General features: G+C 40.2%; 1 long non-coding RNA gene across 2 annotated transcripts; it reads right to left on the bottom strand.

Annotated features, from left to right (window-relative positions):
- Positions 1–1,644: 1,644 nt before the first annotated feature.
- Positions 1,645–23,905, bottom strand: LOC134296631 (uncharacterized). 2 transcript variants are annotated; one of them, XR_010003428.1, is made up of 3 exons: positions 21,880–23,905; positions 5,949–6,019; positions 1,645–4,974 (listed from the first exon to the last, which is right to left on the bottom strand). It is a non-coding gene; the product is annotated as an uncharacterized LOC134296631 (long non-coding RNA). The 2 variants fall into 2 exon arrangements; XR_010003427.1 differs by lacking the exons at positions 1,645–4,974; positions 5,949–6,019 and adding exons at positions 9,860–10,379; positions 11,603–11,720.
- Between the last annotated feature and the right edge of the window lie 119 nt (positions 23,906–24,024).

Below are 24,024 nucleotides of genomic sequence, written 5' to 3'. Positions count from 1 at the left end.
AGTCCAACCATTTTTGATTATTTAGGGCTTATAATTTGGCCACCTTCCTTTTCTAGATGTTTTGCATTACATCTTTCATAATTCTCAGCATTTACCATACTGACAACAGATTGATGGGAATTGCAGTTAAACAAATGGGGAACTGTGTTGTCGAAGGCTTTCATGGCCGTGATCACAGGGTTGTTGTATGTTTTCCGGGCTATATGGCCATGTTCTAGAAGTATTCTCTCCTGACGTTTTGCCCACATCTATGGCAGGTATCCTCAGAGGTTGTGAGGTATGGAGAAACTAAGCAAGGAAGGTTTATATATATCTGTGGGAAGTCCAGGGTGAGGGAAGAACTCTTGTCAGTTGGAGGCCAGCATAAATGTTGCAGATAATCACCCTAATTTGCATTGAATGGCTACATCAATGCAAATTGAACTGGCTAGGGAAGTCTTAGTCAAGCACCATGAACTCACAGGCTGGATCTACACTACCATATGATGCAGCGCAGACCCATATAATACAGTTCAATGTAGTTCAAACTGCATTCTATGTGCCTGCTGTTAATGGGAGACACTTCTGTGGCCTTTGTAAATTTAGTAAAATGGCCACTAATGATTGAAACACAACCAGTTCCATCTAAAATCTTGAACACTTAGGGACAAATTAGATGTGACATTTCATTTGCAGATTTTAAACAGTGCAAATAGCATCAGCCTTGGGGTGTTGCTATTATGTGCCTCCAACTTACAGTTTTCCTTGACAAGATTTGTTATTCAGAGGAGGTTTGCCATTGCCTTCCTTTAAAACAGGGAAAATATGACTTGCTCAAGGTAATACTAGGATCCAGTGTAATGGACTGGATTAGGAATTTGTCTACTTGGACTGAAAAAGCCCTGTACTCATCTTGTATGGTGCTTCCAGACATAGAAAATGTGGGCGAAAATGGGTTAAACTAACTAAATTTTGCCCACATTGAAGTCCCCATCCCCTCCCCCAACCCCAGGATTCCCTCCTGGGAGGGCATCCAGCCACCATCCAGCCCTCCATTCCCTCCCCCAAAACTTAACCTGATAGGCTTGCCAACTATGTAGGGCCTCTCCAGAGAGCAATGGTGTCATTTCAGAGTGATGCTGGAGGTCATCCTGACACATGACATTCTTGATGACTTCCTTGGAATGTGATCCTCTGGCCTTTAATTTGGTTCAAAAGACCTTGCCTTTTACCTTATCATGTGGCTGGCCCCACAAGTGGGGTTGCTTTGTTGTGTAGTTGTGGGGAGGAGAACCAAACTGGTTGGTTGAGGAATGATAATTCCTCCCAGAGGTGGATCTTTCCTGGCTTGAATGTTAATGTTTTCTTAAAAGAAGGTGTGTGTGCGTGGTTACCTGTAAATCAGTGTTTGTGCTCCCCACTTGACAGAAAAAAATATTTATGCACATGCATGACGGGGGGGGGGGGGGGGAAGTGAAGCAGTGATGGCCATGGGCCAAAGGATTAGAAGTGCGGACCATCCCCTAACACCAAGATGAGTTCAGCAATGGCAAATGTGGTCAGTTATAGTGAACTCACTACAATGTGTGTGATGTCTGTGGCATTCAAAAGGACATTGCAAAGTCAATCCAGAGTGGGAAAATGTGATGCTAAACAGAAGGGTTTTTTTTGTCAGTGTAGACCAGAGCTTTCCAGTTGCTTTGTGTTTCCTTGAGAGAGAGAAAGTGGGAGACAAATACCAACAATAAATAATAAATAAATAAATACACACATTTTAGACGTGCATCATTTCATGATACAGGAATTCTGTTTTACTAGCAAACTGGAGGTTTGACCAATCCCTTATAAAATATACAGATACATACATAAATTGTAATACAGACAATTCCCAAGTAACAAACAAGATAGATTCTGTAGGTTTGTTCTTATGTTGAATTTGTATGTAACTCAGAACAGGTACATTTTTAAGCATAACTCCTTCTCCCCCCCCCCCCCTCTCTCTCTCACACACACACATACACACTTTGGCTAGCATTGGGGAAGAGTTAACACCCCTGTGGTGTTTGTATTGCTGTTCAGAGATTTCACCTCACTTTCTGTCCCTGTGAGAATTGGATTTTGAAATATTTGGCTTGTTGTGGAAATAAGTACTGTTGATAAAACTTCAGTGGAGACACCTTTTCCCCATGATAACTCTTCCAGGGGTGAATTTCCCTTCCAAGGGGTATATTTAACTCACTTCCTGTCATCTCATCCCTGTTCTTAACTATGAGTGGTTTGTAAGTTGGATATTTGTAACTCAGGGAATGCCTGTAATGGTATGGGGAAACAACATGTCTCATGAAAACCTTTCATTTGTATTTTTTAAAAAATATATGATTTATGGTTTATTTCACACAGGCTCATTACATGCATACTGTAGCTGACGTACTAATGTGTCGCGATACACAGTTTGGAAAGCCCTGATGTACACAAACCCTAGGACTTAGGTTTGGATCCCAATCAATCACAGAAACCTACTGGGTGTCTTTGGGAGTCAGGATGCTAATTGTAGGAATCAGAGCTAGCACAAAAGGAAAACAGCCTTTCATGGTCCACAGGATCCTGAAACTAATATTTACATTGAGGGAAATTCCCTCCAGAATTTTTGCATATGTATAGCATACTAAATAGGAATGTTCTATCAATGGTACAAGGAAGATTTTTTTGTCCCCCAATGTACTGATAAACCAATATTTTATTTAACATTTATTTAGTTAGCAATATAAATACTTTGTATTAAGTTTTCTGTGCATCTGTTTGTTTTCCGGAACAGACATTCATTGTAGAGTGCTTCTTTTCTTTGACTCCACTTCTAAAAGACAGGGCTTGCATCTGTTAAACTGATCTGCTTTGCCTTTATTATTAACCTTGATGGAATCTTGGCACTGAAGCAATAACCCCCACTGCATTAGAAGAATACAATAGTCTTTCCATAACTGAAGTTGTTACTTCAGTTTTTCCTTATAAGAACAATTTCTGACATACCTTTTTCCTGCCATGTGCTCCTGTTCCAGGGGGAAAATGGTACATCTGTTTGGAAAGTTTATTCTCGATGGTATTAGATGGTGGGAGTGTGATGTCTGTTTTCTTTCAGGGTATTGCTCTCTTATTTCCTTCTGAAAGCTGAAAAGAATGTACTTTGTTCCCTTTCCAACCATGGAAGAGTGCATGAAGACATATGGGTCTGCTGGGGGTGTACCCCCAAAGGTAGGGCTGGCCCAAGGCATTCATTTTGCTGCTTAAGGTAAAGAACGAGATGGTGACACACAGGTTCAGATTCCAGATATAGAAGGCAAATGGACTGGCAATTAACTGTTTCAACACTTGCAACTGGACAGCACTGTCAACCTCAGCTTCCTTGTTGCCCAGTATCTGTTTCCTGGGGCATATTTACGCAGATACTATTTCTATAGAGAAATGAATTTTTCATTCAGTGTAAGTTTCTGACCAATATAAGTCACATTGATTACAATAACGCATACTTTACATGTGAGAAACCCCATAAAATGTGAGCCTAGATAAAAATTGTGCATTTCTCATGGAAACCTATCACCACCCATTTTTCTGGTGCAGTGTGTTAAAGCACTGAGCTGCTGAACTTGTGGACCGAAAGATTGCAGGTTCGAATCCGGGGAGCAGAGTGAGCGCCCCGTTAGCCCTAGCTTCTGCCAACCTAGCACTTCAAAAACATGCAAATGTGAGTAGATCAATAGGTACTGCTCTGGTGGGAAGGTAACGGTGCTCCATGCAGTCATGCCGGCCACGTGACCTTGGAGGTGTCTATGGACAACACCGGCTCTTTGACTTAGAAATGGAGATGAGCACCAGCCCCCAGAGTTGGACATGGCTGGACTTAAATGTCAGGGGAAAACCTTTACCTTTACCTATATATACAAAACAAATAGTCAGTCACAACAATATAGATGCATTGTACAATTAGCCCTCCACATTCTCTGTGGGTAGGGAGACAGGACTCCCACATAAGTGAAAAATCACAAATAAAGAAATTTTTATTTTTTAACCTGGGAAAACACCACTCCAGAGTTTTTAAGATCTTCCAGCATAACTTTATGGTCAATTTTCATTGGAAACTGAACATACATTCACTTTGGAGGACCTAGAGATTCGTAGAGTCATAGACGATCTCTTGTGGCTGAGCATGGTTGTCTTCCAGAAGTAGAGTCTTGGGGGGTGGGTCTGTAAGTGACTGTAGAGACCAATTATAGATCCGCATGCTTTTTTGCAGCGAGGACATACATTTCCAGATTGAAGGCGATCCCGACAAGGGTTGGCTTGACGTATTTCCTTCTTGGGACATTTCTCCTTTTCACCCTCAATTTGTCTCTCTCCAAAATCCATAGCACTATTGGTAACAACTGACCTCCAGTTAGAACGCTTGAGTGCCAAGGATTTCCAGTTCTCAGTGTTTGTGCTACATTTCTTAAGGTCCATGTTTTGCAGGCATGCAGCAGAGTTGGAAGGACAATAGCTTTATAAACAAGCACCTTGGTATCCCTATGAATGTTCTCAAACACTCTGTTTCATTTGAAAAATGCTGCTCTCGTGCAGCTCAGATGGTGTTGTATTTTGGCGTTGATGTCAGCTTTTGTGGAGAGGTGACTGCCTAAGTAGTGGAAATAGTTAACATATTCTAGTGCTAACTTCCAGCTATTCTTAGAGTATAAGTCTGTGAATAATCAAATCTGCAAAAGTCAAAGCCACAAATGTATGGGGATGACTGTAGATAGAAATCCAGTTTCTTCCAAACAATTATAGCCAGATCGCAAAGGAAACCTCATACACACAGAAAAGAAGGGGCGATTCTATTGTCACTTAAGTCTTCATTGTAAAGAGATACTTCCGACACAGGTGTTGCAGATAAAGAGGTCTGCTCCCCAGCAGAAAGTTGGATAAGTGAATATGTTGGATAATTAGGAGGAATGAAGGAAAAGCCTATTAAACATCAAATTAGATTATGATTTTACAAATTAAGCACCAAAACATCATGTTTTACAACAAATTTGACTGAAAAGTATGCAGTAATGCTATGTAGTAATTACTGTATTTACTAATTTAGTACCAAAACATCACAATGTATTAAAAGCATTGACTACTAAAAGGCAGACTGTGTTGGATAATCCAGAACGTTGGATAAGCGAATGTTGGATAAGTGAGACTCTACTGTATATTGCTTAAGATACAAATTCTACGTTCTACTTTAACTAAATTCTGCCAGAGGAAAGTGTTAGAAAATCTGAGCGCCCACTCCAACAATTGTTCTACTGCATTGTCCTCATAAAGAAAAGGCATAAGTAAAGACTTCTAACATTCAGAAGGCAACAGGATAGAGAGGTGGGTCTGTAGAATCAGTGACTCCTTACAAAAGAAGCACAATATCCACCATTTTTTTCTACACAGGAGATAATATGGAAACTTTCCCTCAACTAAAGCCTTATAGTGGCCAGTACCATAATATGTGTTATCCTTCAGCTTTTCTGTGTGACATTAGGGAATGTATGCATCACATAAAACTCAATCTGTGTTCCTGATACTCAGGCTGCATAAGGAACATTTCCACAGCACACGTAAAATTTAAGCCAACCACAAACTATTGTATTTTTAGACTTCAGCTTGTTTTTGCTCATGGAAAACCTTAATCATTAATAAAATCTAGCTCTTATCTTGAACTGTATCCAGATGTTGGATTTGCAATTCTTGCCTGAAGAACTGGAAACAGCCGAATTGACAATAATATTTACATATCCTTCTTGTCTTCTCACTTATCATTTTGCTTTCTTATCTTAGATACACGTGACATACCTTGGATCTTTGGCTTGTCAGCTAGAGCACTGTGTTCTTTTGAGAGCTGGCAATATCAACATTTTATTTGCTAAAGCAAGCTGTTCAAGATTTTTCTTATTACATACCAGGTGATATTCTACACAGATGTCTGTTCTTGCCAAGAGACTGCAGGCCTGAAATTTAACTCACAGGTTTCCTGTAAAAAAATAAAAAAAGGTTTTCATCTGTACAGTGACATATAATTCCTATTCATTTCAGGGAAAATTATTCATAGGGTCTTGTAAATTAATGATGGGAGTGAGGAAAGCCTATCAGAATCCACTGCCAAGAAAATGTCTAATTATCCCCGCGCACAATTGTTTCCTGTATTTCCTAGTCCAGTCTGGCCTCGTTTGTGCAATCTGGATTTGAAAGTCTAAGTGCTCCCACCATTTCCTGTTGGCTTCTAAACTAGATTCTTATGTACCTCCCTGTCTGGACGGTGGATTTTTTTAAAAAATGAAAGCTGCAATTTTCACTTTTAAAATTTTTATCTAATTATTTTTTCCATTTTCTATTCCATATTGTAACTAATGATATCTTTGCCATCTGTTCAATTGCAGATGTTATTAGCTTTTTCCTTGGATGATTTGTAAGCGAAATGTAGGAGGCAACTTTGAAATAGCTCAAACTTTTTCTACTAGTAATCCACACTAGGGAAATTACCACTGCTGCTGCTTTACAAACATTATCACTTAGTGTTATGAAGATGAAGCCATGAGACTTGAGCTGCAGGTTACAAATGTGACTTGAGGTTACCAATGCGAAATTCACAGAACAATCTTAAGCTTAGATGCTCTGAAGTTCAATGAGACTTAGGACATATCTACCCTGACCACTGAATGCAGTTTCAAACTGGAATTGAAAAATGTGGTTTTGCTGTGCAGATGATTACATAGGAAATCCTGGAACCAGTTTGAGGTCCAGGTGGTGCTTACATGCAGCACTGATACATAATAAGGGTCTTCCTTTGCACCCTTTTGTGGGAATTTGTTGTCTGGCTACCACAGTTTGAAGCTAGTTTTGAACTGCATTAAATGGTCAGTGCAAATGGGACCTTAATCCCAGGATTGAAAAACTTTATACCACAGGTAGAAAGGAACTGGAGGAAAGTGTCCTTAAGGGTAGGGACCCAAGCTACCCCAATAAGATCTGTCTTCGTGGATGGCCAGCAATTCCACAATGTTTCCCCATCATCTTCTTTCCTCCACTTCCCGCTGCTGTCTTCAGTTATGAGTCAGAGAACACCCTGACTCCTAAAAATGAAGTCTTCTGCCTGTCTTCACATGCTGGCGAGATGGATTTCCATGCACAGCCACCAGAAGTAGCTGTGCATCATAGGATAGCCTCCATGGGGCTTGGTTTTGCCAGCGTACAATGGTAAAAAAATTGGGGGGAAATTAGGGTGGGATAAGTTTGTGAGATGCAGTCTAGGGGGTGAGTCTACACTGGACACTTAAGTCTAGAGCCAGCTGAACTCACTGTGGTGCCACATTGGTGTCCAAACCGTTCAATGGGCTGAGATCCCATCAGACTCACTGGACTGTCACCTCATCTTCCATGCCACCACTGTTGCCTCCAGCTGGCCATGGAACTCGTACAGGAATTTAATAAATCCTATGAAATTTGGTACTATACCTTGAATAGAATACATTGTTGGTGTATCATACAACAATCTAATATAAGATAAAGTTTAGGAGCTATCACAATAGTCACATGAAGGCAGAAGGTGCAAAAAAAGAATTGACAGAAGCCTGGAAGAATGTTATTTCAGGTAGCATTAAACAAGACTTGGAAAAGATAGATTCATGATGAGATCAGAGCTTGAAAATATTTCAGACATTCTGGCTAAGGGATTCAGAGTTCTAGTTTTAAAAAGCTCAGTATCAGACCATTTCTGTTGAAAGGACTTGCAGGTGTAAGCAAGTTATTTGAGAAAGAAAAGACTATAGTCTGTGCAAACTAGAGATTTACTTGTTTTATGTATCACTTAATTCCTGCCTTTTCCCTACGGACCTTCAGGAAGCATACACAGTTTTCTGTCTTCTAACTTGATAAACAATTCAGGTTGAATGTGTGTAGTAGCCCCAAGGCCAACTTGTGGGTTCCATAACTTGGTAGGGATTGAACTGGGAACTCTCAAGCCCCAGTTTAATGCATTAGCCACCACACCACCCTGGCCTTCATGCTAAGAAGATGGGTATCCATAACATTTATTCTATAGGAAGAATGGGAATCTTCTGTACAGAAAGGTTGTTCCAAATAGATTATTAGCAGCCACACATAGAGGTGCAATTCTAGCAAAGATTTCAACTGTAGTTTTTTTTCCAGACAAGTTGGAACCATGTGTTGCTGTCAGATAGTTTCACAACTACAGTAGAGTCTCACTTATCCAACATAAACGGGCCGGCAGAATGTTGGATAAGCGAATATGTTGGATAATAAGGAGGCACTAAGGAAAAGCCTATTAAACATCAAATTAGGTCATGATTTTACAAATGAAGCACCAAAACATCATGTTAGACAACAAATTTGGCAGAAAAAGTAGTTCAATACGCAGTAATGCTATGTAGTAATTACTGTATTTATGAATTTAGCACCAAAATATCACAATATATTGAAAGCATTGACTACAAAAATGCGTTGGATAATCCAGAATGTTGGATAAGCGAGTATTGGATAAGTGAGACTCTACTGTATCTGTATATAAGTGGTACATGCATTATACAACCAGAGCATCTGACTATTGTAATGTACTAAACCAAGGCTCCTCAATTTTTTAAAGCAGAGGGCCAGTTGACTCCCTCAGCCTGGGTGGGTGGGTGGACTATAGTTTGAAAAAAACATGAACAAATTCCTATGCACATATCTTATTTGTAGTGCAAACAAACCAAACAAACCATGAAAGAGCAATACAATATTTAAAATGAACAACAATTTTAACCAACATAAACTTACCAGTATTTCAATGGGAAATGTAGACCTGCTTTTGACTGATTAGTTAGTCAAGGTAATTATGATTGTTGTTGTTGTTGTGTACCTTCAAGTCATTTCGGACTTAGGACAACCCTAAGTCTAAAGTTCAGGGTGGTGGCTGGATAAATGACCCTGGAGGGCAGCATCCAGCCCACAGGCCTTAGTTAGGGGACCCCTGTACTAAACAATGTTGTTAGATCTTGTATGCATATATGCAACTTTACAATTGATAGACTTTTCTCAGACTTTAGTCATACTTAGAGCACTTCTGCTGAAACAATACAGCATACATAGATCCCACCAATGGCAATTGATGTTTCTAGATATAATTGAATCTATCAACAGAATCAATTGCCTCATAGGATGGTGGCCTCTCCATTTTTGGAAGTCTTTAAGATAGTTTGGACAAGTTTTTTCAGGACTGATTTAATGAGTATTCCTCCATGACAGGGATTTGAACTAATTGTGGTCTATTCCAACTCTAGGATTCTATTATTCGATCTACATTCAGGCCATTTATTATAATATCCATTTTTGTTGTACTTCGGGAGCTCATTTTCCAGGACACCTCAAGAGCAGCATCCTCAACACTAAAATAAAAAACAAAAAGCTGGTTTTCTTGAATACAGAAAAAAGTGTTTTACCTGCATACACTGTAGTGCTAAACGACAGAAAAAGCTTCCTCTGCCTGACATATCGGGGGTCACAAATGGCAAGCTGATCACTAAACAGGGTTTGACCCCTTTTTTTTGTAATGTTTGAAGTCCATTAATTATTTGAATTTCCTCCAAATCGAGAGGTTCTGGCAGGCTTTAATATCACTGAAGGAGACAGGCCCACAGAGTGCCTCACGTCGGTGGTTAGGGATTATATTCCTTAGGAGACTTTGCATGCTGGTTTCAGATAAGAATGAATCGGGTGAAATGCACAGTGCTTTGTAGCCTGAAGAGATTTGATTTGAAAGGAAGTCTGTTTCTCTTGTTAGCAGACAGGATTTTAAAAAATCAAATGAAAAAGGCAGAGATTTGAAACAAGTGACCAGAAAAACACATCTAGATTTAAACTGTATTTAATTTTAAGATTTAAATGCCAGATGAGTTTGCCTCACAAAAACTTCAAGCACTTTACACTGTTACAGCACAATTATTTGGGCTGCCCATAATGGGATATACTCCTCAGTAAATATGTGTAAGATAGAAGCTATTGAATTTGAATTAGAAAAGCCATGATTATAAGGGTAATTTTAAAAAAGCAATTCTGTAATACAATGCACTTGTGGATTGTCAAGAGCCCAAATATTGAAAAGCACAGAGTAGAAACTCAAGGTTAAATGTACAACATTATAATTTAAAATACTACAGGGAAATAGTATGGGGATCCTTTGGAGCTGATTTTCAGGGGACATGGTGAGCTGCAGGGTTGAGAAGGAAGAATTTCCATCATATAAGCCAACTTTCAATTTCATGGACCCGGATGTCACCCCATGAAATCTGGAGACAGTGGTTGGATAATTTTTCTGACCCATCTTGGCTGTAGGACATCTGGGATGACAGTAAAAAAAAAATAACCTTCTCAAGTTCTGGACAATAGTAAAGCACAGGCTAGAAAGTGTTATATTACTAAGGCATTGGGTTGCTAGGAGATTTGCATATTGTTTTTAAAGATTTTGAAGCCACAGAAGCAAAACCATTACTTTGTACTCATATTATTATTAGAACTCCCAGAATTCTACAGCCATCATGGCAAAGAAACAAACATACTTTTCTCATTGTTGAGCTATATTTGGTACTCGGTGACACATATATACAATTCATATTTAGAATTAAAATTAGCACAACTTTTATTCATTTTAGTTACAGATACAATAGGATTGGTATGAACATGGAACTAGATTCAGGCACTGGCCAACCTGCGAACTGATGAATCACCATTGCCCACTTTCTGGGCAAAGTCCAGGATGACAACATAAAGGATTCCACATGGATGAACACCCTTGCCATGATTCTTGCCATCTCCACTTCCAAAGTACAAAAGAAGATACCTTTCACATGCAAGATTTGTTTTCCGCTTGACTGGATCTGGATCCCATGCTGACATGTAACTTAGGATAAATTACAAGAAAATAGTGTCCAAAAACAATTTGAGAAGACATATACAGTAGAACCCGGGTATCCGATTTAAATGGGCGGACCAAATCTCTGATACCCGGATTTATCGGATAACTTGATCTGTAGGCCCAAGCGCCTGCCGAAGGGAGAAATTTCCTCCCTCCAGCAGGCGCTTGGGCCCAGGGAAGCACGAGGCGTGCCACTGCTTAGCGACATGGTTCGCACTTCTCTGGGAGAGGCCAGATGAAGTGTCCCAGAAGCGGGCCGCGATCGCTGCTGCAGTAGTGTTCATGGCCTACTTCCCTGGGCCGAGCCCTCGCTCCTTGGGAAGCAGCCCACGGGCGCCGCTTGGCAGCAGCGCTCATGGGCTCCATCCAAGGGGCGAGGGCTCCTTTCGCTGGAGAGAAGAAGAGAGAGGGGGAGGGACACCCCCGGCGGCCCCTTGGATAATGTAAAGCCTCGGTTAACCGGGGCTCGGTTAACCGGGGTTCTACTGTCTTCCAACCAGACAACTTGGATCATCTGGTCCCACCCACCAGCCAATTGCACTGCTCATGATTGGTTTGTTTTCCTGCTTTTTCCCAGAGCTTGTGAAAACCACATGGGCTACCGGGAAGACTACAGAAACTGTTGTACACTTTGATCCTCATACCCACCATGACCAGTGACTAGCTCATTCCAGTAATGCAGAGTGCACTTCTGGGTGCTGTATCTCTTCTCTGTGTCTTTCTGCTGCCCTCTCACATATCATATTCACTTTCTTCTCTCTCTTTGCTGTGGAACAAAATTAGAATCTTACTTGATATGGGCAGTGGAATTTTAAAGCAGAGTGATTTAGTAACCACTTATGGTGACAAACAATAATTTCAGGGCAATATGTGGCAACCCACGAAGTGAGACAGGTCAGACAAGAGGAAATTGGTGCCACTTTCCTGGGGTTGTAGACATTTCATCCATATTGTTTCTTGCACAGAAAAGTTGCAAGACTGGAGCTGTCTTAAATAATATATTGTGAATAAATGAGAGAAGACACTGGTTCAGATACTAGTAAAAATAGATGTTATGAGATGGCCCTGATTAAGTATATGGCCATAAAGGGAGAAGAAATGAAGAAAGAGTTGGCCTCGGAAGAAAGAAAACGATCCCAGAGAAGGTTCCTTGGTTGCTGTATAAAACCAGCTGAAATGGAGACAAGGAAGGAGAAATAAAAATGGTAAGCACACTAGAAACTCCAAGGACAAGAAAATAGCTGATTGCACAACAAATGGAAATTTCTGAAGCATCATACTATGGGGTGATTGAAAACACCCCAGGAAAATGGATTTAATCTTCTTCAAAATAATATAAAGAACTCAGCTGGGTTGTTTAGATTCTATCAACTTTAATAAATTACATACTATTAATGGAGAATAGTATAAGCCATTTGTGTGGAATTTTGTTTGTTTTTTGTAAAATGTGGAGCCGAACCTTTGCAAACCTTTGGCCTAGAAAAGAGAGCTTGCTAATATTCCTGTCTGCCAAATCAAATGTGCAGAGGCTTTTTGCAAAACCCTTTAGTAAAATATTATCTCAACATTTGATAATGGAATGTGTTTGGAACTTGTCTCCTTTCCTGCCCATCCCAAACACTGCTGAGAGGGCATCTCAAGCTTGGAGAACCACCAACAAAAGGGCTGTGGTCTGTGTGAGAGCAGCTGGGGAGGCTGCGGGCTACAATCACTTATATGGTTCTCTTAATATGTTGAGAGAGATTTTTTGGTCTTTCACTTCAGCAGTTTTATAGCTGGGGCCTGCATTTTTCTGTGGTTAGCTCACAGAGCTGGAATCCCTCAGGACTTACAAACCTTGCCCGCATTCATATTTTATATGAGCTATTCTGTGCAGCTGATTTTCCTGGTGTTTATTTTGCTTTTGTGAATTAATTTGTATTCCCTCTGCAAGACACTTGCCTGCAGTGACTGCTGGCTGGCTGTAGTACAGCTTGGTCATGTCTCCATTGGTTTCTCTCCTGCAGTGCCTTCTCTTTCTTCCCCTATCCCCCCCTCCCATTGCCCTTCAGCAAATAGGTTTGGAGCCTAGCAATCAAAGGTGCCAATCCAAGGAGGTCCATTTTCAATTTTGGATATGATCTGCTTGCTCCCAATTGCTCATGAGTCATCTTTTCTCTTCAGCCAGTTGGCAAGAGCTAGATTCTCTCAACAGGTTAGGTTTTGTGCATGTGCAGTAGATGTGGGAAATGTGTGATCCACCAGATATTGCTGAACTACAACTACCTAGTTGACAGAATAGATGATGGGGGGGATTCTGGGAGCTGCATTGCAACACTATCCAGAATATCCCTGATTTCAGAATATCTCTTCTCGTTACCTCCACAAGATATAATATGGGGATTCCATTTTATTATCTGGGCAGAGGCCACTTGGGGAAGCTAGAGAGAGAAGGATAGTCCATTTTATGTGGGTGGAGGGTGGGTTGAAGGAGTAAAACAATTTCCCCCTGTTTTCCTGTTATTTCCCCCACCCATGTCCCCATCATGGAAACAACCCTCCATTATGACATGGGAAGGGGGGGGGGAGGGAATAATCAGCAAAGACAGGGGAAATGGTTTCCTTCTTCAACTCTCCCCCCCCCATAACATGGATTATCCTTTTATCTCTAGCTCCCCATAGTGGCCTTTGCCAAGATAATAGAACAGTACCAATATGAGATTTGGATGTGATATGGTAGGGTTTACATCAAAGTTGTGCATTAGTGTGGAATTGCTGTTCATTTTGTGTAGTTTCATTCGTGTTGTCTCATTTTTGTATTGGTGTTCCACTAACGAAGATGGGCCCCCTATACAACACGAATTTTCGTCTGGCTAACAAAAAACACAATTTTTTTGTGCCATTGGCAGCAATAGGAGGGCTTCCAAGGCTCACCCCCCCCCCCTCGTTTTTTGGGCTAGATGGGTGAAAATTGCCACACATTGAGGGCATTTCAATCCCTTTTAGCCCACGAATGTTTAAAACATTTGGATCTTCCCCAAGTACTATTGTTATTAATAATATTACATTAATCCCCACCCCTTTCCACAGATCGATCTAATGGGGAGGCAGTTCCCTCTGCCAGGCTGAGGTCAGATTCCCAGATCCTTCTTAATATTATACATATTATATATAGAGATATTATTACCTTTACCCCCCTTTCCACAGATCGGATCTAATGGGGAAGCATTTCCCTCTGCCAGGCTAAGTTCAAATTCCCAAATCATTCTCTCTCTCTCTCTCTCTCTCTCTCTCTCTCTCTCTCTATATATATATATATATATATATATATATATATAGACAGCCAGGTACACATCAGTTGTAAGCTATGCAGCAGAAACGAAAGCAAGCACGATGACTGTGCAGCTTTCAATTTCGTGTGGCCTCTCGTTTCCTACGAAAATGTCATCATTCATTTTGTGTAGACGAATGATAGCATGAAGGAAACAAAGGAAAATTTTCATGCACACCTCTAATTTACATGCATATTAGGCATTGGTGTCACCCAATATTTTTAAGGCACCAAGTAGACAGAGAGAAAAAGTCTAATATATTGCATTCTCATGGTGTTACTGGAATGCTGTCACTACACCATACCACACAATTGTAGCTAAAATAACAGAAAAATTGACAAATTGGCAACTACCAAAAACAACAGCAGCGACAACAACAAAAAGAACAACAACAAAAGTGTGGACTTATACTATGTGCAGACATAACTGCATGATTTGAAACATGATTGTAACTGAATGATAGTGACAACTTCAGCCAGAGTGTATGCTCTTTAGAAGTTTCAAAAGTAGATGTATAGGGCTTTCGTCTTGTAGGTCTATTGTAAGATAAGTTTACTAAAAGTATTTCTGTGGTTATATCCAACTGCAGGGTTTTTAATTTTTTTTAAAAAAAATACATACATTTCTGCTGAAACACCACACAAAATGTTTATACACAGTAATGTTGGCATTGCCTGTCCAATGGTGTCACCCAGTGCAGTTCACAGAGGACACAGGGATTCAAAACCAGACTTAAGTGCTCAATGATACCCCCCCTTGCGTGAATGAGAAAATCTGTTCATTGTACTTTTACTATATTATTTTTTTAAAAAATCCTCAAGCTCTTTCTGTCAAAAGTAGAAATAAAATTTGCAGATTGTGGAACTGATCATGTACTGAACAAACAATAAAGATCCTGTGACTCTAAAGTCTGAATATAAGCAGGGCTCTTACTGATAACTTAAATTGCAAGGTGATTCATATAGTTGACAATGATTTTTAAAATAATTTGGCACCTGGAATTGTCCTTGAAAATACACTGGCAGTTAGAACAGCTGGTATAGGATGGTCTAACCCACCTTAACCCCACACATCAATGCTCTGATTGATGTTTGTGCACGACCTCAAGAAAGACTCCCGAGAATCAATCAGAAGAATAATTATATTCAATGTACCGGAGTAGTTTCCTAATGTTCCTCCTTTTCTCCTGCAATAGATAAGTGTGGCAGTGCAATCGATCCCCAGTAATAAGATAAAGCCTAATAATTTTCTACTGTTATGTATATCCCATTAAAAAAAAGGAATAGCCTCAAAAAGCAGCTCAAAAGTAGCAACAGTTTGAGGCACATGAGTCAAGTGAAAATAATATATAAACAGCACCATTCAGGAAATTAAGTTTGAGGTTGTTGATAGTGGAACAGATGTTTCAACACACATATTAACTAATTACTCAGACAAGTTCAGTTTGAATAATTTTTATAGTTTTCTTAAAAGCTTCCAGTGAAAGCTGGAGACCCAAAGTGGTTGAAAGAGAGTTTCTGTTTCCACAATTGATGTCTACTATCAGGAAAGATTTCACCAAATCCTTTACATATCAGACTTCAACTGTTAGGCAGGCAAAGAGATCCACAGATGATTTAAGGATATGGACAGGTTCATATGGCAGAAGGCTGACCTTGAGATAGAGTAGTTACAGATTGTTAATGGCTATAAATAAATGATCACCAGCATTTTGTAACCAGGCTACAAAAATATCAGTAGTTGATGTAAAAGCTGCCAGAAGGTTAGGGATATGTGATGAATAAAGTCGTTTTACAGATTTTCGAAATTGGCGTTTTGATAGTTGATATTCACTGGTAAAGATAATATGTGAATTCGCCCAGTGTACAACCACATCTTTATATATGGTTTGACATGTTTTAACATCTGCTATTGAATGATGATGGTATGGAAATTCAATACATTATTATCCTGAGAATAGGATGATCTGATTGCATGTTTCTTGGAAACCAGTAAATAAGTTGGGAAGAAAAGGGAATATAGTCCTCCTATGTGTTATGGTATTTGCACAAAAGCTATATTTGAGCAAAAGCTCTGCCTGTAACTATACAAACATGCAATTAAGGCTCATGGCGTTATCTAAATCCATTTTCTTGCTTTATAATTTTATAGCCAAAACCATTCTTGTTGATTTTAGACTTTCTTTTTAACTCCACCAGCCAAAGAAGGAACCAAATATTGTTTGTTTGCATATTTCTGAAACCAAGTACTTTATGTCCTTCTGTTGCCTTCGCTATCTAACTTGCTTTGAATGTACAGTTCACATCGAAAGCAAGCAGGCCCTAGAAGCCATGCAGAAACCAGCAACTGAATGTGACATGCCATGAAATATTGTAACATAACAGTACACTATAGAGGATTGTTATTGCAGTCTTCAGCTGGAACAAATGTGTCCATTTCAATGTGCAGTGTTAAATACCCCTAATAAATAAAATATGCTTGGCAGAACTGAAAGGGATCCTGTTACTAGAATGCCTTCTAGGCATCGTTGTTCACAGCTCCATAAAATTAGATCTTTTCCCATTTATTAGATTTGGTGCCTTTTTTGTACAAAATTCAGTGGTCAATTTCTTTAATAATGAAGTATGCGAGAATGAACTGGTATATCCCCTGGCTGTTGACTTCTGGTTGCTGGGGACACACACAGAATTTGGATAAGTTTGATAATTGGACTTAGAAGTACAAAATCAGCAATTGCATGTCTTACTATTGGTATGTTATAGTAACTGTGTTCACTGAGAAAGGACTTTTCATAGGTGGAATGACGTAGGGCAGGAATTGACAACTATAGCCCTTGGGATGTTCTTTAATTGCAATCTCAGCAGCCCTAGTCATCACAGCCAATAGTGAAAGAGGATCATAGTAGTTGCAAGCCACAGCGGGAAAGTGATAGTTGCCACTCCTGGTGTAAGGACAACCACCTTTCTATGATCCTTATTGCCTCTGCTTCTAGCTTACTGACTCAAAGTAGGAAGCTGTAGTAACAATCCTTTCACATCCCACTATGAATCTCCAAGGCCCATACCTCTCATTGGGGAGCAAAGTGAGTTAGTGATGGGATAAGACTATAAGCAAGCAGTTGGTAGTTGTGATTATGAGAACGCAATGGCACATCTATAATCATAGTGAACATCTTCTAAGGACCAGACTGCATTGGTATGTCAATTATTGAATTATGGACATTGTGCTTCAGACATTATCATGGCTTCTGATGTGATTCACACTATTGGTTGATCATTTAAGATCACAATCACTGAGTGATGGATGTGCATGTATGGATCAAATCTCACTTTATTTTGCTTAGGTCCCTATCAATTGGCCATTTACATTTTTCCATACACTCAAAGTGTTATCAAGCCACAGTAACCCTCCTCCCCCAAAGATGTATAGTTCACCAAGGGCTCAGAAATAAATATGAGTTTTCTTAAAAAAAATATCCCTTTCTGGACTTGCACAAGTTCAAAACATGAGAAGATTGAGACTGAACCAACAGCAGTTACTTTAGTGCAGGTCATCTGAGTTATATCTCTTCTTTTCACCAGTTCCTGTTATGAAGCAGGGAGGAACATGCAGAGAATTGCAGAATTTGTATTTCTTGACACTTGCTTGGCATCAATAGGAGAAAATGTATATCACTATGTAAACAGAAAGCTTTTTAGCAGTTAGTGTGCACCTCAATGCTATTTCTAGACTATTTATGTTAAGAAAAAAAACCAGGAGGCTTTGGCAGCAGCATCTGAAAACTGACAGGGGCAGATCTGGATTATAGCTTTAATGTTCTTTTTTCTCCCCAAGCAAATGAAAGCAGCTATCAGAAGAAACTATTTGCTGATATAATTAGAAGACTTGTGCCAGATGTAGTTTTTATAAGGGGAGCTTGGACTTCAATGCATGACCTGATAAGGAGTGAACTTTGATTCTCTTTTCATCATTTTTTATTCCTTCTTAAGTCCCATGATCTTTGCAGATATCTTGCTAATCTTGTGCAGAACACTTCTTTCAAAATATTTCAACTCTCAGTAAAATCAGAGAATACAACAAGACTGGTACAGTGTGAATGCCTCAAACAAGTTTGCATCTGCCAATCATTCAGGCATATTCATCAAGATTTTATAGAACTTGAAAAGTTCTATCACAGAAGATCCAGATTGTGTGGTCGGGAACCATGCTGACAGGCAATTTTGAGAAGAATAGTATACAAAAGTATTTTACTCCAGCTATGACAAGGAAGCTCTTCCAGATTGTCTGGCAGTGCGGACTCATATAATCCAGTTTAAAGCAGAGAACCTGGGATCAGATCCTGGACATAGGGCCTGTCTGGAAGGCCCCACAGTGTCATTTCATAAATATGGCCAAATATCCTATTATCCTGCTTAAATATCACTCTGCTAGTCTTGTGTGACAAAGTTATTTTTTGTAATTCACCACAGGACAATGTGTGCATCTAATTTAGATAGGAACTAATATGCCTGAGTTTGATCTCAGTCACTCCCTTCAAAGTTGTCCTCTCCTTGTGGAAAGACTTTTAAAAGGAAAATTCAGCTGTTTGCACAAATAGGGGCATTGTCCTTTTTGTAAGTGTTGGGAAATGTATGAAATCTTTCTAGCAGAATAAACAAAATGGCAAGGCAGAAGCTGAATACGAATTAGTCCTATGGCTACCTGCACATACCCAGAGAAAGTAAACAAACGTAGTCTTTGTGGAAACATATGATGGTATGTTACTCAAAAATTACTTGTGCCTAATCAAACACAGGGTCTTATGCAGGAGAGAAAGGACAGAGAAAAATGGCAAGCAAGTATAAACCCCACATGGAACACATGTAATATTTTGGAAAAATAGTGTGTGGGCTTTGTGTGTGTTATGGGATTAAACTATCACATGAAATCCTTAACTATGCACTATTTTGTGAAAAAGCTCTCAAGGTCCACTAAAATCAGTTGCGCTTAACGGAGGACCAGTCTTTTTACCGATTTGTGCCCCTTGCTCTTATTCAAGATTTCTTTGCTATTAACCTCCTTCTTTGTTTGTGTTTGAATAGTGTGTTCCAAATACCTGTCTCTCTTATGAAGGCATTCCCCAGCTGTCCTCTGAAAAAAGCCTCCCTGCACATGTTTTTCCCCACTGGAATTTTTTTTTTAAGTTGAGGTATCTTTTCCTAAGTGGAACTAAAAGCAACTGTGGAGCACCTTTCACCATAAGAAATGACATACAAGGGAAAGGTTGCAAGGCTTCTTTCTTCCCATGCTATGTTGGTTTCCTCTTTCAAAAGGGAAGGGTTGACACATGACTGGAACAACCAGATGTTATCCAGACTCTAGGCACTCTACCCAGTGCCCATTTAAACTGTTAGCTAGTCTAGATTCTAAACTTTTGTTCATTAAAAAGGCAAGTCTCTAACTCTTTTGGAAGCAAAGATAGTCTGCAAGTACAGCCACATGTTTTCTTAGTAGAGAGTCTGCTACTGCCTTTTATTAAGTTAGTGAATACCACAATATCATAGAAATGCAAATTGACTGCCTCCCAGATTAATCTTATATAGGTTAAGCTAGTTGGTTTGCAAAGAGAAGAGGGGATTTTTTTTTGTAAAACACAGAATACAGTGAAAAGAAAGTTCTACTGTAACCAAACTACCACACTGGTTTTTAAAAATATCTAGTAATGCAATCTTAAAAATTGGAAATGACTTATACATTACTTGGGTTTTCATTGACCTACCTAAAACACACAGATAAATTTTGGACTTAAACTAAATAAATATGGGAGTAGGGGCCCTTAGACAGCCTTCGCGGGGACGACACTTTCCTCATGCTTGATTTAGATCAGTGGTTCTCAACCTGAGGTCCCAGATGTTTTTGGCCTTCAACTCCCAGAAATCCTAGCCAGTTTATCAGCTGTTAGGATTTCTGGGAGTTGAAGGCCAAAAACATCTGGGGATCCCAGGTTGAGAACCACTGATTTAGATGCTTAACTTCTTTACAAGACAGGCCCTACCATTAGCTAGTAGAGGTGTGTGCAGTACTCATTTCTTCTGTTTTATTCATTCTGTCATGTCTCTTGTTTCGGGTGGTAGCACAAAACAGGATCCCCCCCCCCAAATGAAAATTAGCTTGAAACTAAAGAAAGCAGGATCGTGTACTATTTCATTGCCTGCTTTTCGTGAGAATGGTTTAATCTTTTTTATCAACCGCCCAGCAAGCAAAAAGTAAACCCTCATTTACTTTCTTCTTTCAGGAGGTTATCACTCTTGCTTAGCCTCTTCCTCGGCTCTTGGAGCTTCCACCTTAGGTTGTTAGTTGCTCCTGCTACTGTCGCCTTCTCTCATGAAAGGAAGCTCTTCTCTCCAGCTCCCCTCCTCTTCCTCCTTCACACCTCCTACTCTAGAGTAAGTCAGGCAGCAGCAGAAGCAGCAATGACACAAGGTTCTGGCAGTAGCTCCAAGAGCCAAGGAGGAGAGAGGAGGAGAGGACAAGGGGCGTGAAGGAGGAAGAGGAGAAGGGCTGTAGCAGCCTTCCTTGCATGAGAGGAGGAGGAGAGTACCCAGCGCAGCAGCAAGCAAGGACTGAAGGCAGTAGCGCCACGAAAACTATGCCATTGCCAAAAATGATGGGAAGGGGAGGGGAATCCCCCCCTATTGCTGCCAGTTAAAGAAGTAGTGAGTGGGGCTGGGCACTGAGCTGTGTGCATGGTGTTTGTGGAGCATCATTTGGCAGGAAGGAATGGTGCCCTGCCCTGCCTCCCTCCTGCTGTTGCTCCTGGAGAAGTTAGAGAGTGGGGCCAGCGGGGGGCAAGAGGGAATGTTTTAAGGAGATTTTATTTCTAGAAATAAAAACATCCCTAAAAATCGGGGGATGACCCAAACATTATAAAACTTGGTGGACTAAAAGTGGTAGATGCGCCCTCCATGTGTGCCGATTTTCACCCCTCTAGCCATAAAACTGAGGGGAAGGGGATTCTGGGGAAGCTGCCCATAGTGGCCAATAGGTCAAAAATATTCATATTTTTGGATGCTAATTTAAAAAGGCACTTCTTTTTGGACGGCACTCAAAAACGAAAACAGGGGCCTTACGAATGAAACAAACAGAAACAGATAGTGATTCTATACAAATGCACAAGCCTATAAGATAGCACAAAGTTTATGAAGAAAAGGTATGATGTATTTGCGAAGATTTATCATGGTTACAATTATGTTGCAGAAGTTAGAGACACGACTGCAGTAGAATTACAACAGAATCCACTTTAATTATAAATAGCTTTGATACACAACTATACAACCACTCAACATAATGCAGCTTGCCGAAATGTAGATTAGTTTAGTACTGAAGTACAGGATAAACTCAGTGTTTTGTTGCAAAGTCTTATCATCCTAGTTCAAGGGGTAAGTACCCACAGCAAACCAAGTTTTTTATCTGAAGGTGAAGATCCAATAAATATTTCTCCTTCTCCCTTGCACTCAAGGCACAAAGATAAGAATCTACACCCCTTTCATGACACCCAACAGCCTTAATCCTATTCACAGTCCCCACTAGAGTAAATCCATTGAATGAATGAGAAATTGGTAAATCAGCACTTACACAAACTCCATTAATTCACTGGATCAGTTCTCATTGGGACTTGCCATCTGGTTTAGATTAAAATGAACTGCCTGAAGTGGCTATTTCACTTCCCCCTAATGAAGGGAAGGTGGCTATCTCTTATTTACCCTTCAATGGCCTTGGCACTGAAGTCAGAAAAGATGGCTGTGTGGGTTATTTAATCAGCTGGCCCAGCTAATGTAAATCAGTGGGTGCCATCAAAGATGAAGATTCACTGCATCTAGTCTACAATAATCAGACTTATTAAAGAAAGTTTCCTGATTCTACCAAATTAAAGCTAAGGTTGACCTCTAAAAGGACATGCAAAAATGATGCAGCAATTACAAGAACACTCACCCTCTCTTTCTCTTTCTCTCTCTCTCTCTCTCTTAAAACATCTTTCTGTGTGGCTTTTCTGTTCGCCTTGCAAATTGAAGGCTAGGCTACTCAGTATCTGATGAGATGAATCTGGCTAGGAAAAACAGTGACATTTTCAGTGAAAGACTCTTTCTTACTAGAGAAACACTGGGATCTGTTTTATAGGAGTCTGGTCTGAACCCTTTTATTTACATAACTGTGTTCAGTGTTGTACTTGAACTTCTTCCAGTGGGTTCAGCTTCATGTAGATTGAAATCAGCATCTCCTATCTGTTGGACCAGACCCATTACACTAATCTTTTGAACTCCCCCACACATATATAAACAGGGAATGCTGGATTCACTATTTCTGAAGGACTTTTACTGAGTTCACAAAACACTGGGATGGAGGACACCGTTTTTCACATTATATACTGCTGTAATGTGGGTTGAGGTATAGCAATCAGGGTCTACTATTACACAGAGTGAGGCTACTATCTCAAGCAGTGGGTTTTGAATAACCTGCCATGCCAGCAAAAATATTGGATGTTTCCTTTTTTTCCCTGCATTTTTAGACCAGAAATAGGAAGAGCTGCTTGTGAAAGGTTTGGTATTTTTCCTCTGATGTAGAATTATCTGAGTTGACCCAGAGTACTATACTGTCTTCAATTACTGTGTGGAGCGATAAGCTGCAGCTGGTGTTGGTCATTAACAGTTCAAGGTCAAGAAACCCTGTCTAGTTCTATACTATAGAATTAATACAGTTTGACCCCATGTTAGCTGTCATTATTCAATGCAATGGACTCATGGGATTATAGTTTGATGACCCACCAGCACTTTTTGGCAGAGAAGGCTAAAAACCATGAGAGTTAAAGTGGTAAACTACATTAATCCTACAGTGTAGATGCAACCCTAGAACGTCAGTCAGAAGCTAGTCAGAATCAATTTCTAGGTGTCAAAGAAACCAAGGCTGGGTCTTGAAGCTGGCAAGGATGCCTCCCACAATGGAGGAGTATCCAGTAGTACTTCAAATGCCTGAACTGAATTAGTGGCTTCCCTTTTTAACAGAAAGCAAGATATGAGCAGGAATAGACGGGGTAGCTCTGATTGAATTGCAGATGTTTTCAGCTTGCCCCTGCCCTGGGTTACCCTCATGCTTAGCTATGTTTCCTGTCACTTCAAGGAAAGAAACAACATACTGTATAGATGGACCTCAAAAATCACAATGTGTAGAACCAGCATGTCGTCGTCGTCTCACTCATTCAGTCGTTTTCGACTCTTCGTGACCTCATGGACCACTCCACGCCAGAGCTCCCTGTCGGCTGTCACCGTCCCCAGTTCCTTCAAGGTCGAGCCAGTCACTTCAAGGATACCGTCCATCCATCTCGCCCTTGGTCGTCCTCTCTTCCTTTTTCCTTCCTTTTCCCCCAGCATTTTCCTCCTGGGGAAAATGGAGAACCAGCACTCGTTCTGAAAATTGACACTCACCAAACTGGGAAAGGTCTTAAAGGCCAAAACTGTATTTTGATATTCATGCTGAGAGTCTAGCAAATATCAATTACAGTGGTAAGCTGACAATACACGCGTGCTCTCCTTTGCCCAATCTAGCTGTCACTGCACTATTGAAGGAAAAGAAGGAGACTTCCCTTTACTATACCTGCTGGAAATGTGGAAAGTTAAAGGCTGCACAACATCATCAAGATTCTGAAAAAGTGCACTTCCATTACCCAGCCATTGATTGGTCCTGAAGCTTTTCTCCATCTACTGTTGTTCAGCTTAGGAAAAGGAA

The sequence above is a fragment of the Anolis carolinensis genome, chromosome 2, assembly GCF_035594765.1.
Source record: "Anolis carolinensis isolate JA03-04 chromosome 2, rAnoCar3.1.pri, whole genome shotgun sequence".
In the NCBI taxonomy this organism is placed as follows: Eukaryota; Metazoa; Chordata; class Lepidosauria; order Squamata; family Dactyloidae; genus Anolis; species Anolis carolinensis.
This window is presented reverse-complemented; position numbering and strand designations above follow the sequence as displayed.